This window comes from Leptidea sinapis, chromosome 16 (genome assembly GCF_905404315.1).
Source record: "Leptidea sinapis chromosome 16, ilLepSina1.1, whole genome shotgun sequence".
NCBI lineage: Eukaryota > Metazoa > Arthropoda > Insecta > Lepidoptera > Pieridae > Leptidea > Leptidea sinapis.
Window position 1 is genome coordinate 6,270,251 of NC_066280.1, and position 16,588 is coordinate 6,286,838.

General features: G+C 33.4%; 1 long non-coding RNA gene across 3 annotated transcripts in view; it reads left to right on the top strand.

The window, feature by feature from the left end:
* LOC126968849 (uncharacterized) overlaps positions 1-15,575 on the top strand; it is a 42,577-nt gene extending 27,002 nt beyond the window's left edge. For 2 of the 3 annotated variants that reach the window (XR_007730303.1, XR_007730301.1), the window contains one exon: positions 6,245-6,910. This is a non-coding gene — a long non-coding RNA (uncharacterized LOC126968849). Of the gene's footprint in view, positions 1-6,244; positions 6,911-14,282 lie in introns of those variants that run through there. The other variant, XR_007730302.1, reaches the window with a different exon arrangement.
* Positions 15,576-16,588: the final 1,013 nt, after the last annotated feature.

Genomic DNA, 16,588 nt, shown 5'->3' on the forward strand with positions numbered 1-16,588 from the left:
TCACATATCAGAGTTTACACGTTCATATCGTTCGCGTGCACCACACATACGGCAGTCGGCGTCGAGAGTCGAGTCCGTAGCGGACGCCGAATTCAACGCCGCTCAAGTTTTTTCTTGTAAAAAGAGAGGGTTAACAAGTGAAACGCACGCGAGAAAATACAAACGCACAACAACCCCACCACAACAACTGCTGCTGTTTTATTATTCTCGTCGTCGTCATCGTCATTCATATTTTAAAGAAAGAAAGAAAAAGTTTATTCATGACGATAGTACAATAAAACATGAAACAAAATTGAGAAATATTATTTTCTATACGTCACAAAGTGGTCCCAACTCAGCATATTTGCTGGTTTGAAAACCAGCGCTGGTCTTCCGTTGGGCCATTTGGTGACGTCGCCTTAAAGATAATTATTATATAGTAATTATTGCGTAGACTGAGTAAACAAGTTGAGTTCTCAATTCCCTGAAGTTTCTAAGTTGACAACTCTATTAAATGTCAATCTGAGTTCGAAACATTAAAGTAATATGTGATCACAGATCAGTTTACAATTTACATTATTTATTTATTATTGTTTGTTTTTGAGTGAAACAAAAAGAATATACATTAAAATATTAACTAATTAAAAGTAACCAACTATATATAACTAAAAACGACTAAAGTACGGTACCTACTCATAATTGCACTACTTAAATATGGGTTAATGTTATTAGACTGAGATGTAAAATAAAACTTTACCTGACATAGATAATGGAGAAGACACTCTTGGTGAGTATCCTTGCACCTTGTATTATAATCTTATAAAATAGAAAATACTAAGCAATATACTTTTATAAAATACAGGTTTCATATCTCAGTATTTCCTGCTTTTTTTGATGATCTAGCATAAACTGTTTGATTTTTAATTTAAAACTGTATTCCTTGCATTTCAGGCTCCTCAGTGGCGGTGGAATATTGTTCCAACACTTGGAAGCAGCATAGCTAAAACTTCCTCGAAAGGCTGCTGAACTGTGTTGTGGTATTGTGATTTGCATAACAGCCTTTCGAGTATCACAGGCCCTATGACTGGAAAACCTGGAGAGCTTTTTATATAAATAAGTAGGAAACTTGTACTTTATTACATCAAAGAGCAGGCAAGCTAAGTGAAGCTTACGCCTGTGTCTCAATTTTAGGATACAGTGTTTATTAAGGTATGGTGTCACATAAGCCCTTAAAGAAATGTTAAAGCAAAAACGAGCACACGCATTTTGAACACGTTGTATAAGATTTTGGGTTTTTCCTAATAGACGGGGTCCAACTACTGTGTCCATGTAGTTGAGTTTTAAGAGTATTAGTGACTCAGCTAATTGAACACGCAGTCTGTCAGTTACATAGGGTCTTAATCGGTACAAAATTTTCAGCCTATAGAAGCAGTTCTGAACTGATTGTGCAACATGCTTCTCAAATCGCAAGTCAGTGTCCATTATCAGCCCTAAATTTCTTACTTCATATATTTGCTCAATTAATTCACCGTTAAGCCTTACTTTTTCTAATGTATTTATTTTATTTACTTGTTGCTTACTACCACATATCAAATACTTGGTTTTATCTGCATTCAAATTCAAATAGTTTATTTCTCAAAATAGGATAACCGCATCACTTTTTGAAGTCAAGAAAATATACAAATAATAGAATAATACAGTCCTACTGCTAAATTATTATAATATTATTTACATTGCTTTAATCCCATGCACTTTTATCTGTTATATAATCTTTAATTGTATAATAAGCTTTTTTTAAAAGTTTCTGTTTAACAAATATTTTAAACTTTTTTAATTGTAGTTTGCAAATTTCTTCAGGGATTTTATTATAAAAACGGACACATTGTCCTCTGAATGATTTGTCTATTTTCGTTAGCCTTGTGTGAATCAGAGCAAGATTATGTTTGTTTCTAGTGTTGCAGTTATGAATGTCACTGTTTTTTTTAAAACGATCTATATTTTTATGCACAAATATTAGGTTTTCAAATATGTATTGACATGGTACTGTTAATATGTTGATCTCCTTAAATTTATCTCTCAACGAATGTCTACTGGACAGATTGTAGATTGCTCGAACAGCTCTTTTCTGCAGCACAAAAATCGTTTGAATATCACTAACGTGTCCCCACAGTAATATACCGTAAGACATAACAGTATGGAAATAACTAAAATATACGACATGTGCCGTTTCTTCGTTTGTGAGCTGGTGAATTTTCCTTACAGCAAATGCTGCAGAACTAAGTCTTTTCGCCAAACCAGCTATATGTGGACGCCATTGGAGTTTTGCGTCTAAAGTAATACCCAAAAAAAATGTGGTGTCTACAAGTTCCAAGTACTCCCCGTTCACAAGTACATTTGAATTCACCTGACTGACATTTGGGGTTATGAATTTAATACATTTAGTTTTCTTACTATTCAAAAGCAAATTATTAGCATTGAACCAATGAACAATTTTAGACAAAGCATTGTTTACATCATCCAAGACTGATTCACGTCTTTTAATCTCAAATAAAAGGGATGTGTCATCAGCGAATAGAACAATTTCATGATTATCCTTAACAACATATGGCAAATCATTTATATAGATCAAGAATAGAAATGGACCAAGAATTGAACCCTGTGGGACACCCATTTTTATGGTTGATCCAGGGGCGCGCTTTCCATTTATATCAACAGTCTGAATTCTATTTTCTAAATAAGAACTAATAAGTGTCAGCGCATTGTTCCTGATGCCATAGTGTTGTAATTTCCTGATAAGAGTCTCGTGTTGGACGCAATCGAATGCCTTAGATAGATCACAAAAAACACCGAGCGCATCCATTGAATCCTCCCAGGCATCATAGATATGATGAATAAGCTCAACACCCGCATCAGTTGTTGAGCGACCTTTCGTAAATCCAAACTGTTTACACGTCAGCAAAGTACTAAAGTGTGTCTGCATTTGATTTAAAATAAGTTTTTCAAAGATTTTACTGAAAACAGGCAATACAGATATAGGTCTAAAATTTGAGAGATCACTAGTATTACCTGATTTAAAAACAGGTATTGTCTTACTGTATTTCATCAGATCAGGAAAGGTACCACAGTCAATACATTTATTAAATATTATTGCTAATTGTGGAGCTATGACAGAGATTATAGTTTTAATTAAACTGACAGAATGACCCCAGATGTCAATTGTATTTTTTAATTTTAAAGAGTTAAATACTTTAACGACCTCAGTATAGTGCACATATTGAAATTTAAAATATTTAGAACATTCTTCGACATTTTCTTTCAACATAGTTTCAGCTAGTAGAGGTGAAGAATTTAGGGACTCAGTTGTTGAGATTGGGATATTCAAAAAGAAATTGTCAAATAATGAAGCTATTTCAGTTTCTGATTTAACCGTTTTCCCGTTATATTGTAGGCAATAATCAGTCTTATGTGATTTAGACTTTCCTGTCTCAGCATTAATAATGCTCCAAGTGGTTTTTATTTTATCATTGCTATTCTTAATCTTTTCACTTAAAAAACGAGATTTAGCTGTTCTACATGCTATTTTAAATATTTTGGAATATTTTTTAACATAACTAATGAATTTAACACTTGTGTTAAATTTTTTCTCATTATATGATTCATACAGTCGTTTTCTACTTTTATGGATGCCTACAGTAGCCCAGTCGCTAAAGCATGGCCTTTTATTTATAAAAATAGTCTTGGGTGTAAATACTGAGTTATATTCCTCACTAACAATTTTAAAAAATTCATTATAATGTGTATTAGGGATTTCACATACTTTAAGTGATGGTAGTTTTAACATCAAGTTATGTTTAAATATTTCAAAGTGTTTTGTGGTTTTTGTTATTACAGTACATTCTTCTTTAGATTTATTAGTAACACTAGGCAATTTAAATGTACTTGCTGACCACAGTGGTCAGAAGTAAGCTTACTTATAATATACTTACTAGTTATTGTATTACAATCTGTAAAAATATTGTCTATGCATGTTGCTGAAAAAGATGTAAGTCTACTAGGTTCTAAAAATATATTTTTACAGTTAAATGATTGAAACAAACCTTTTAATTTGGTGCACAAAGAGGAATTTTCCTCTAATAAATCTACATTGAAGTCTCCACATATAATTTTTTTTTTTGTTTTTATTACAAATCATTGATACAGCTTTCTCCATTACATTTTCAAAACTGTCATATGGTGCCGAGGGTGGTCTGTATATGCTCATAATAATTAATTGCTCCAATTCAACACAGGCTATTTCAATAATCCGTTCTATTGAGAGTCTGACAATGTCTTTCCGCTCCTTATATTCAGTTCATTACTGATCAGTATTAAAGTGCCACCATGTATGGCTTGTTCTCTACTGAATGAACTACCAATCTGGTGACTATTTAAATTAAAAATTAACTGATGACATTTTAGCCAATGTTCTGTAATGCACAGTTTATCTATATTGTCACAGTTCATGAATAACTCTATTTCCAAATCTTTACCTAGCATACCCTGTATATTTTGGTGTACTAAGTTTATAAGTTTAAAATTTTTTGTATTTCGTTTAACATTTGAATGTTTACAAGAATAAGTATTAAACAAAAAGTCTGAGCTAGAGGCATTCTCTATTGTACACTTATCTAAAAAAATTGTTTGGAATGCTTTCCAAAGTCTTAAAACTATTTGCTTGCCCAATAGAGGCAATTTGGCAATCATTAGTTGGACAATTTTCCATACATGTCTGTAAACTACAACTAGTATGTTGCCCAAAAGAGGCAGTCAGGCTAACCAAATATTTGGTTGAGTTATTTATACAATATGATAATGCAACAGCTATTCTGTTTTTGTGAAATTTGGAAATACAATTGTACTTTTCTATAAAATAGTTAATATTTATATAATTATTGATGTCAATTACATGTAATTTGCTATTATATTGGGTCATCATATGCAGTGATAAATTTAATGCATATGTTGAATAATTTTGTTCATAGGACAAGTTTCTACTATATGGAAAAGTGAACAATACTAATTGCCTAACATTTTATAAACTCAGTTTTTGTACATTTTTTTGTAGTTCTTTTTTGTTCATATTCCTTGTCTGTCCTATAAATACAATTACAATGCTCTTAGGAGAAAATTTAAAATTACAAATATTCTTAACAATGCCCTGGTAAGAACAGGCAGGCATACAGTAGTTAGTTATCTGATAATTCAAATATTTATTCAGTGAATGACACATATGTCTTCCAACTTCGTCACTAAACATTACAACTATTATTTTGTTGAGAATACTTATTAATTGTATTATGCTTTTTGACTTGGTCCTTACATCTAATAGGTTTACATTGAGTAGAAGGTCATTTTTTTTGGACCACATTGCTATCCTAGCTAGATCTTCATTAAGTTTTTTAATGGTTTGATCAATGTCTGCAGGCAAGCAAGAGATATACACCTGTATATCATCTGCATAAATGTGAAAATTACAGTACTGAATATGGCTTTTAATATCGGCAGCATATAGAATGAAGAGAATTGGACCCAATATAGAACCCTGAGGTACTCCTCGATTTACACTAACCTTATTTGAAAATATTGTAGTCCCATCATTTCTCTGTAATTTCACATATTGAGAGCGATTGCTCAAGTAACTGTTAAACCATTTCAAAGCACTGTTATCAACTACATAGTATCTAAGTTTGGAAAGCAGCAAAGTGGTATTTATTGAGTCAAATGCCCTAGAGAAATCTAACAACACTAGAAGTGTACACATCCCATTGTCTTGTGCATGGAGTATATTGTCAGTAACATCAAGCAAAGCTCTTACTGTACTTCGACCTTTTCGGAATCCTGACTGTACTTCAGGTAAAATATTATTATCTTCAAGATATTTCGATAATTGTATACAAACAGCTTTCTCCAACACCTTTGATAAACATGGCAATATACTTATAGGCCTAAGATCTTTTAACTCACATGGGTTTGGTTTTTTTGAATAGGCTTCACAATTGCAGTTTTCCATATATCTGGGCATGTGGATGTGCTAAAAGACTTATTAATAATGTTTTTTATTATGTCTGTGTATGTAAATGTCATAATAAGTATTTCCAGAGTAATATTATCACAACCCTCGGCATTTGACTTAAGGCTCTGTATGATTTTGTAAATTTCATCCAGATCAACCATCTCAATGTGAAATACAGCTTACAATTAAAAAATGATTATTGATCATATCAAGGTCACTAAAGTACATTGGCAATTCAATATTATTTTTTTAGGTAATAAGACATTTATTAAGTTTTTCCATAGTTGTTTCGGTTGATTTATCTTATTATTTATATGATGTTTAAAAAATGCAGATTTTTCAAAGAAAAGTGCTTTATTTACAGATGATTTTAATATTTTATAATACTCTTTTTTTGAAGGTAGCCTTGTCTTATGGAAATCCATCATAGCCTTATCCCTCAGCCTCATCATAATTTTAATTGTGTCAGTTATCCATGGATGGCTGGGATTTTTGACAATTATAGTTTTTATAGGCGCATGAATATTAAATATAGTTAATACGTTATGGTTCAGTAACCTGACCATTTCATTAACATTGTCAAGTGATAATATTAAGTCCCATTTCACACATCTCAAATCGTCATCAAAATTGTCCGCACATATCATGTTTTTAGGTCTGTATGTTATTGTTTTGGGTTTGGGTTTATTGCATTTAATATTAAATTCACATACAATAAGACAGTGTCCTAATGTATAGCCTAAAGGCTCTACTATAATATTTTTAGTGTTCAAATCAGTGCAAACAATATCAATAAGAGTTTGACTAGATGTTGTGAAGTGAGTTGGTTCTGTAACAACTTGTGTCAAGTTAAAACATGAAATAAAGGTATTTAATTTACATTTGTCACTGTGATTATTACAAAGCATATTAATATCTCCAAGTAAAATCAAATTATCATAAATAGGAATGGAACTAATTGTATCTGTCAATGCATTAAAAAATAAGTCAATGCTCATCCAAGGTGGCCGATATGCAGTGCCAATCACTTCACAATCAACTTCCTTCCATTAAGGGTCATTGTAAGCCACATTTGTTCCACTGAACTATGCAATGGATCTACTGGGTGACGGAGGATATGCACATTCATATTTCTTTTGGTATAAAACCCAACACCACCCCCTCGCGTACGCACTTGTAAAGGGCGGGGATGTGTCGAAGTTGGTAACTATGCAAAGTGGGGGCCTGACCCTCTTCAGCCGATCTGAGCCATGTCTTCCCGCTGTGGCCTTTATTCCATCAATAGATCTTCTTGTGGGCCCACCTCCCATCCTTCTCTTGTTCCTTGTAAACCAGAACTTTATAGTTTTGGACCAATATTCGTGTCCCCTAATAATTGCATGTGCTGTCCGTTTTTCTTTTTTTTTAATTTAAATAAAATAAATTATTAATTATTAATTTATCATAAAAATACCTCAGAAAAAAAATGTAGATCATTAAATTATCTATAAAAAATGTACCGATACTTTTTTTCCTACGAGCCACCGTTTCTGAGATATTAACTATTCAAAAACTTATAAAAACGCGCTAAGTACACTACCTCATAGGTGGCGTGGAAACTAACTTTTTGAATCGTTATATCTCAGAAACGGTGGCTCGTAGGAAAAAAAGTATCGGTACATTTTTAATGGATAATTTTACGATCTACAATTTTTGTCCGAGATACTTTTATGATAAAACTTACCTACCGTTTTGCTGAAAATCGCGAAAAACGAATGTGAGTAAGTAAGTACACCTTCCTTAAAGGCCGGCAACGCTCTTGTGATTCCTCTGGTGTTGCAAGAGAATGTGGGCGGCGGTGATCACTTAACACCAGGTGACCCGTACGCTCGTTTGTCCTCCTATTCCATAAAAAAAAAAGTAAGTAAAAATTAAAAGAGCGATTTTTTCTTCGAAGCCGCAATGCATATTTAATATTATGTAATTAATAAATAGTAAAATCAAATCAAAATCACTTTATTCACATATCAGAGTTTACACGTTCATATCGTTCGCGTGCACCACACATACGGCAGTCGGCGTCGAGAGTCGAGTCCGTAGCGGACGCCGAATTCAACGCCGCTCAAGTTTTTTCTTGTAAAAAGAGAGGGTTAACAAGTGAAACGCACGCGAGAAAATACAAACGCACAACAACCCCACCACAACAACTGCTGCTGTTTTATTATTCTCGTCGTCGTCATCGTCATTCATATTTTAAAGAAAGAAAGAAAAAGTTTATTCATGACGATAGTACAATAAAACATGAAACAAAATTGAGAAATATTATTTTCTATACGTCACAAAGTGGTCCCAACTCAGCATATTTGCTGGTTTGAAAACCAGCGCTGGTCTTCCGTTGGGCCATTTGGTGACGTCGCCTTAAAGATAATTATTATATAGTAATTATTGCGTAGACTGAGTAAACAAGTTGAGTTCTCAATTCCCTGAAGTTTCTAAGTTGACAACTCTATTAAATGTCAATCTGAGTTCGAAACATTAAAGTAATAGGTAATATGTGATCACAGATCAGTTTACAATTTACATTATTTATTTATTATTGTTTGTTTTTGAGTGAAACAAAAAGAATATACATTAAAATATTAACTAATTAAAAGTAACCAACTATATATAACTAAAAACGACTAAAGTACGGTACCTACTCATAATTGCACTACTTAAATATGGGTTAATGTTATTAGACTGAGATGTAAAATAAAACTTTACCTGACATAGATAATGGAGAAGACACTCTTGGTGAGTATCCTTGCACCTTGTATTATAATCTTATAAAATAGAAAATACTAAGCAATATACTTTTATAAAATACAGGTTTCATATCTCAGTATTTCCTGCTTTTTTTGATGATCTAGCATAAACTGTTTGATTTTTAATTTAAAACTGTATTCCTTGCATTTCAGGCTCCTCAGTGGCGGTGGAATATTGTTCCAACACTTGGAAGCAGCATAGCTAAAACTTCCTCGAAAGGCTGCTGAACTGTGTTGTGGTATTGTGATTTGCATAACAGCCTTTCGAGTATCACAGGCCCTATGACTGGAAAACCTGGAGAGCTTTTTATATAAATAAGTAGGAAACTTGTACTTTATTACATCAAAGAGCAGGCAAGCTAAGTGAAGCTTACGCCTGTGTCTCAATTTTAGGATACAGTGTTTATTAAGGTATGGTGTCACATAAGCCCTTAAAGAAATGTTAAAGCAAAAACGAGCACACGCATTTTGAACACGTTGTATAAGATTTTGGGTTTTTCCTAATAGACGGGGTCCAACTACTGTGTCCATGTAGTTGAGTTTTAAGAGTATTAGTGACTCAGCTAATTGAACACGCAGTCTGTCAGTTACATAGGGTCTTAATCGGTACAAAATTTTCAGCCTATAGAAGCAGTTCTGAACTGATTGTGCAACATGCTTCTCAAATCGCAAGTCAGTGTCCATTATCAGCCCTAAATTTCTTACTTCATATATTTGCTCAATTAATTCACCGTTAAGCCTTACTTTTTCTAATGTATTTATTTTATTTACTTGTTGCTTACTACCACATATCAAATACTTGGTTTTATCTGCATTCAAATTCAAATAGTTTATTTCTCAAAATAGGATAACCGCATCACTTTTTGAAGTCAAGAAAATATACAAATAATAGAATAATACAGTCCTACTGCTAAATTATTATAATATTATTTACATTGCTTTAATCCCATGCACTTTTATCTGTTATATAATCTTTAATTGTATAATAAGCTTTTTTTAAAAGTTTCTGTTTAACAAATATTTTAAACTTTTTTAATTGTAGTTTGCAAATTTCTTCAGGGATTTTATTATAAAAACGGACACATTGTCCTCTGAATGATTTGTCTATTTTCGTTAGCCTTGTGTGAATCAGAGCAAGATTATGTTTGTTTCTAGTGTTGCAGTTATGAATGTCACTGTTTTTTTTAAAACGATCTATATTTTTATGCACAAATATTAGGTTTTCAAATATGTATTGACATGGTACTGTTAATATGTTGATCTCCTTAAATTTATCTCTCAACGAATGTCTACTGGACAGATTGTAGATTGCTCGAACAGCTCTTTTCTGCAGCACAAAAATCGTTTGAATATCACTAACGTGTCCCCACAGTAATATACCGTAAGACATAACAGTATGGAAATAACTAAAATATACGACATGTGCCGTTTCTTCGTTTGTGAGCTGGTGAATTTTCCTTACAGCAAATGCTGCAGAACTAAGTCTTTTCGCCAAACCAGCTATATGTGGACGCCATTGGAGTTTTGCGTCTAAAGTAATACCCAAAAAAAATGTGGTGTCTACAAGTTCCAAGTACTCCCCGTTCACAAGTACATTTGAATTCACCTGACTGACATTTGGGGTTATGAATTTAATACATTTAGTTTTCTTACTATTCAAAAGCAAATTATTAGCATTGAACCAATGAACAATTTTAGACAAAGCATTGTTTACATCATCCAAGACTGATTCACGTCTTTTAATCTCAAATAAAAGGGATGTGTCATCAGCGAATAGAACAATTTCATGATTATCCTTAACAACATATGGCAAATCATTTATATAGATCAAGAATAGAAATGGACCAAGAATTGAACCCTGTGGGACACCCATTTTTATGGTTGATCCAGGGGCGCGCTTTCCATTTATATCAACAGTCTGAATTCTATTTTCTAAATAAGAACTAATAAGTGTCAGCGCATTGTTCCTGATGCCATAGTGTTGTAATTTCCTGATAAGAGTCTCGTGTTGGACGCAATCGAATGCCTTAGATAGATCACAAAAAACACCGAGCGCATCCATTGAATCCTCCCAGGCATCATAGATATGATGAATAAGCTCAACACCCGCATCAGTTGTTGAGCGACCTTTCGTAAATCCAAACTGTTTACACGTCAGCAAAGTACTAAAGTGTGTCTGCATTTGATTTAAAATAAGTTTTTCAAAGATTTTACTGAAAACAGGCAATACAGATATAGGTCTAAAATTTGAGAGATCACTAGTATTACCTGATTTAAAAACAGGTATTGTCTTACTGTATTTCATCAGATCAGGAAAGGTACCACAGTCAATACATTTATTAAATATTATTGCTAATTGTGGAGCTATGACAGAGATTATAGTTTTAATTAAACTGACAGAATGACCCCAGATGTCAATTGTATTTTTTAATTTTAAAGAGTTAAATACTTTAACGACCTCAGTATAGTGCACATATTGAAATTTAAAATATTTAGAACATTCTTCGACATTTTCTTTCAACATAGTTTCAGCTAGTAGAGGTGAAGAATTTAGGGACTCAGTTGTTGAGATTGGGATATTCAAAAAGAAATTGTCAAATAATGAAGCTATTTCAGTTTCTGATTTAACCGTTTTCCCGTTATATTGTAGGCAATAATCAGTCTTATGTGATTTAGACTTTCCTGTCTCAGCATTAATAATGCTCCAAGTGGTTTTTATTTTATCATTGCTATTCTTAATCTTTTCACTTAAAAAACGAGATTTAGCTGTTCTACATGCTATTTTAAATATTTTGGAATATTTTTTAACATAACTAATGAATTTAACACTTGTGTTAAATTTTTTCTCATTATATGATTCATACAGTCGTTTTCTACTTTTATGGATGCCTACAGTAGCCCAGTCGCTAAAGCATGGCCTTTTATTTATAAAAATAGTCTTGGGTGTAAATACTGAGTTATATTCCTCACTAACAATTTTAAAAAATTCATTATAATGTGTATTAGGGATTTCACATACTTTAAGTGATGGTAGTTTTAACATCAAGTTATGTTTAAATATTTCAAAGTGTTTTGTGGTTTTTGTTATTACAGTACATTCTTCTTTAGATTTATTAGTAACACTAGGCAATTTAAATGTACTTGCTGACCACAGTGGTCAGAAGTAAGCTTACTTATAATATACTTACTAGTTATTGTATTACAATCTGTAAAAATATTGTCTATGCATGTTGCTGAAAAAGATGTAAGTCTACTAGGTTCTAAAAATATATTTTTACAGTTAAATGATTGAAACAAACCTTTTAATTTGGTGCACAAAGAGGAATTTTCCTCTAATAAATCTACATTGAAGTCTCCACATATAATTTTTTTTTTTGTTTTTATTACAAATCATTGATACAGCTTTCTCCATTACATTTTCAAAACTGTCATATGGTGCCGAGGGTGGTCTGTATATGCTCATAATAATTAATTGCTCCAATTCAACACAGGCTATTTCAATAATCCGTTCTATTGAGAGTCTGACAATGTCTTTCCGCTCCTTATATTCAGTTCATTACTGATCAGTATTAAAGTGCCACCATGTATGGCTTGTTCTCTACTGAATGAACTACCAATCTGGTGACTATTTAAATTAAAAATTAACTGATGACATTTTAGCCAATGTTCTGTAATGCACAGTTTATCTATATTGTCACAGTTCATGAATAACTCTATTTCCAAATCTTTACCTAGCATACCCTGTATATTTTGGTGTACTAAGTTTATAAGTTTAAAATTTTTTGTATTTCGTTTAACATTTGAATGTTTACAAGAATAAGTATTAAACAAAAAGTCTGAGCTAGAGGCATTCTCTATTGTACACTTATCTAAAAAAAATTGTTTGGAATGCTTTCCAAAGTCTTAAAACTATTTGCTTGCCCAATAGAGGCAATTTGGCAATCATTAGTTGGACAATTTTCCATACATGTCTGTAAACTACAACTAGTATGTTGCCCAAAAGAGGCAGTCAGGCTAACCAAATATTTGGTTGAGTTATTTATACAATATGATAATGCAACAGCTATTCTGTTTTTGTGAAATTTGGAAATACAATTGTACTTTTCTATAAAATAGTTAATATTTATATAATTATTGATGTCAATTACATGTAATTTGCTATTATATTGGGTCATCATATGCAGTGATAAATTTAATGCATATGTTGAATAATTTTGTTCATAGGACAAGTTTCTACTATATGGAAAAGTGAACAATACTAATTGCCTAACATTTTATAAACTCAGTTTTTGTACATTTTTTTGTAGTTCTTTTTTGTTCATATTCCTTGTCTGTCCTATAAATACAATTACAATGCTCTTAGGAGAAAATTTAAAATTACAAATATTCTTAACAATGCCCTGGTAAGAACAGGCAGGCATACAGTAGTTAGTTATCTGATAATTCAAATATTTATTCAGTGAATGACACATATGTCTTCCAACTTCGTCACTAAACATTACAACTATTATTTTGTTGAGAATACTTATTAATTGTATTATGCTTTTTGACTTGGTCCTTACATCTAATAGGTTTACATTGAGTAGAAGGTCATTTTTTTTGGACCACATTGCTATCCTAGCTAGATCTTCATTAAGTTTTTTAATGGTTTGATCAATGTCTGCAGGCAAGCAAGAGATATACACCTGTATATCATCTGCATAAATGTGAAAATTACAGTACTGAATATGGCTTTTAATATCGGCAGCATATAGAATGAAGAGAATTGGACCCAATATAGAACCCTGAGGTACTCCTCGATTTACACTAACCTTATTTGAAAATATTGTAGTCCCATCATTTCTCTGTAATTTCACATATTGAGAGCGATTGCTCAAGTAACTGTTAAACCATTTCAAAGCACTGTTATCAACTACATAGTATCTAAGTTTGGAAAGCAGCAAAGTGGTATTTATTGAGTCAAATGCCCTAGAGAAATCTAACAACACTAGAAGTGTACACATCCCATTGTCTTGTGCATGGAGTATATTGTCAGTAACATCAAGCAAAGCTCTTACTGTACTTCGACCTTTTCGGAATCCTGACTGTACTTCAGGTAAAATATTATTATCTTCAAGATATTTCGATAATTGTATACAAACAGCTTTCTCCAACACCTTTGATAAACATGGCAATATACTTATAGGCCTAAGATCTTTTAACTCACATGGGTTTGGTTTTTTTGAATAGGCTTCACAATTGCAGTTTTCCATATATCTGGGCATGTGGATGTGCTAAAAGACTTATTAATAATGTTTTTTATTATGTCTGTGTATGTAAATGTCATAATAAGTATTTCCAGAGTAATATTATCACAACCCTCGGCATTTGACTTAAGGCTCTGTATGATTTTGTAAATTTCATCCAGATCAACCATCTCAATGTGAAATACAGCTTACAATTAAAAAATGATTATTGATCATATCAAGGTCACTAAAGTACATTGGCAATTCAATATTATTTTTTTAGGTAATAAGACATTTATTAAGTTTTTCCATAGTTGTTTCGGTTGATTTATCTTATTATTTATATGATGTTTAAAAAATGCAGATTTTTCAAAGAAAAGTGCTTTATTTACAGATGATTTTAATATTTTATAATACTCTTTTTTTGAAGGTAGCCTTGTCTTATGGAAATCCATCATAGCCTTATCCCTCAGCCTCATCATAATTTTAATTGTGTCAGTTATCCATGGATGGCTGGGATTTTTGACAATTATAGTTTTTATAGGCGCATGAATATTAAATATAGTTAATACGTTATGGTTCAGTAACCTGACCATTTCATTAACATTGTCAAGTGATAATATTAAGTCCCATTTCACACATCTCAAATCGTCATCAAAATTGTCCGCACATATCATGTTTTTAGGTCTGTATGTTATTGTTTTGGGTTTGGGTTTATTGCATTTAATATTAAATTCACATACAATAAGACAGTGTCCTAATGTATAGCCTAAAGGCTCTACTATAATATTTTTAGTGTTCAAATCAGTGCAAACAATATCAATAAGAGTTTGACTAGATGTTGTGAAGTGAGTTGGTTCTGTAACAACTTGTGTCAAGTTAAAACATGAAATAAAGGTATTTAATTTACATTTGTCACTGTGATTATTACAAAGCATATTAATATCTCCAAGTAAAATCAAATTATCATAAATAGGAATGGAACTAATTGTATCTGTCAATGCATTAAAAAATAAGTCAATGCTCATCCAAGGTGGCCGATATGCAGTGCCAATCACTAACTTCCTTCCATTAAGGGTCATTGTAAGCCACATTTGTTCCACTGAACTATGCAATGGATCTACTGGGTGACGGAGGATATGCACATTCATATTTCTTTTGGTATAAAACCCAACACCACCCCCTCGCGTACGCACTTGTAAAGGGCGGGGGATGTGTCGAAGTTGGTAACTATGCAAAGTGGGGGCCCGACCCTCTTCACCCGATCTGAGCCATGTCTCATTTATAGCCAATATGTCTATATCATGCCTGATGACTGAGGCTTTAAAATTGTCATGGTTTGTGCTAAGAGAGCCAGCATTCAGCAAACCAATTTTTAAATGATTACTAATCATTATGATTACCTGTACTAAAATGTCTTGATAAAGCATACAACACACAGAATGATATAATAATATATAGCTGCTCTCTTTGTATAAAACTTATAAGTATAAGCTTAAAAGTTATAGATAATTTTAATAAATAATTTAATATTAACTTGTCTTTTTTATTTCTTGTACTTACAGCCCAAAACATTATATAACTATTCTATTATCTAGGTACTTATAAACTTTAAAAATTAAGTCATGCATAGGTTTGGCAGTTATTGGATCAAACTGAATCTGAACCAAAAACCCGGCCCAAATCAGTGTCTGAGCGTATGGGGTACGCCTGCTCACCATCAGCCTTGCGCACATAAACGCGACCTCGTCGGGTCCATGAGAACCGCCACTGCCTCTTGCGACACTCTTCACGTGCCTGATGAAACAGCAGGCTGTTGTTTCTGGTGAGCCGTTCATTTATGTACACGCGTATGGCTGCTCCCGCCGAGCCTATGTCCGCCGTAGTGAAGCCCCGGCGCACACGAGCAGCGCGAAGGATATCATCCTTCAGTTGCCGGCGCGCAAGACGCACCACGACACGCCGCGGGCGCCTACCCGTACCGCTTGTATTCACCGCTCCGACACGTTCGGCAAACACAATGTCGCGTTCGTCCAGTGTGATCCCCAACTTATTGAATAGAACTGACACCATGTGCATGACATTTTCCCCTTTATATTCAGGCAGATGGCCAATGTCGAGATCACTCAGCAGCGCCTCCTGATCTCGGTCGTTAATTTGTTGTTTTAATTAAGTTACGGTCTGGCGTAGTTCAATCACCTCTACAGCCTCTCTCTTTTCCAGAACTTCCACTCGTTGCTCTAGGCCGCTCATTATTTCGCCCAAGCTCGCTATGGAGTCTCGAAACTCCCTGCGGAATTCACGTAGCTCTTCCATGTATTCCGAGAGCTCACGACGCAGGTCACCGAATTCCTCATCTCTGCTATGTGGTACATTGGCTGGCCTCTCCGACTGGATCATCTAGCCTCGTCACGTTGAAAGCGATCGTGAAAATTTTTTGCGCGCACCAAGACGCCGACTGGGCTTCGACGGTTTCCCTCTGTTAAGATTTTTAACGTGAGGGCCCACAAGCCGGAACGCGTCGCGCATTTCGCGCGTGCGAGGCGTTC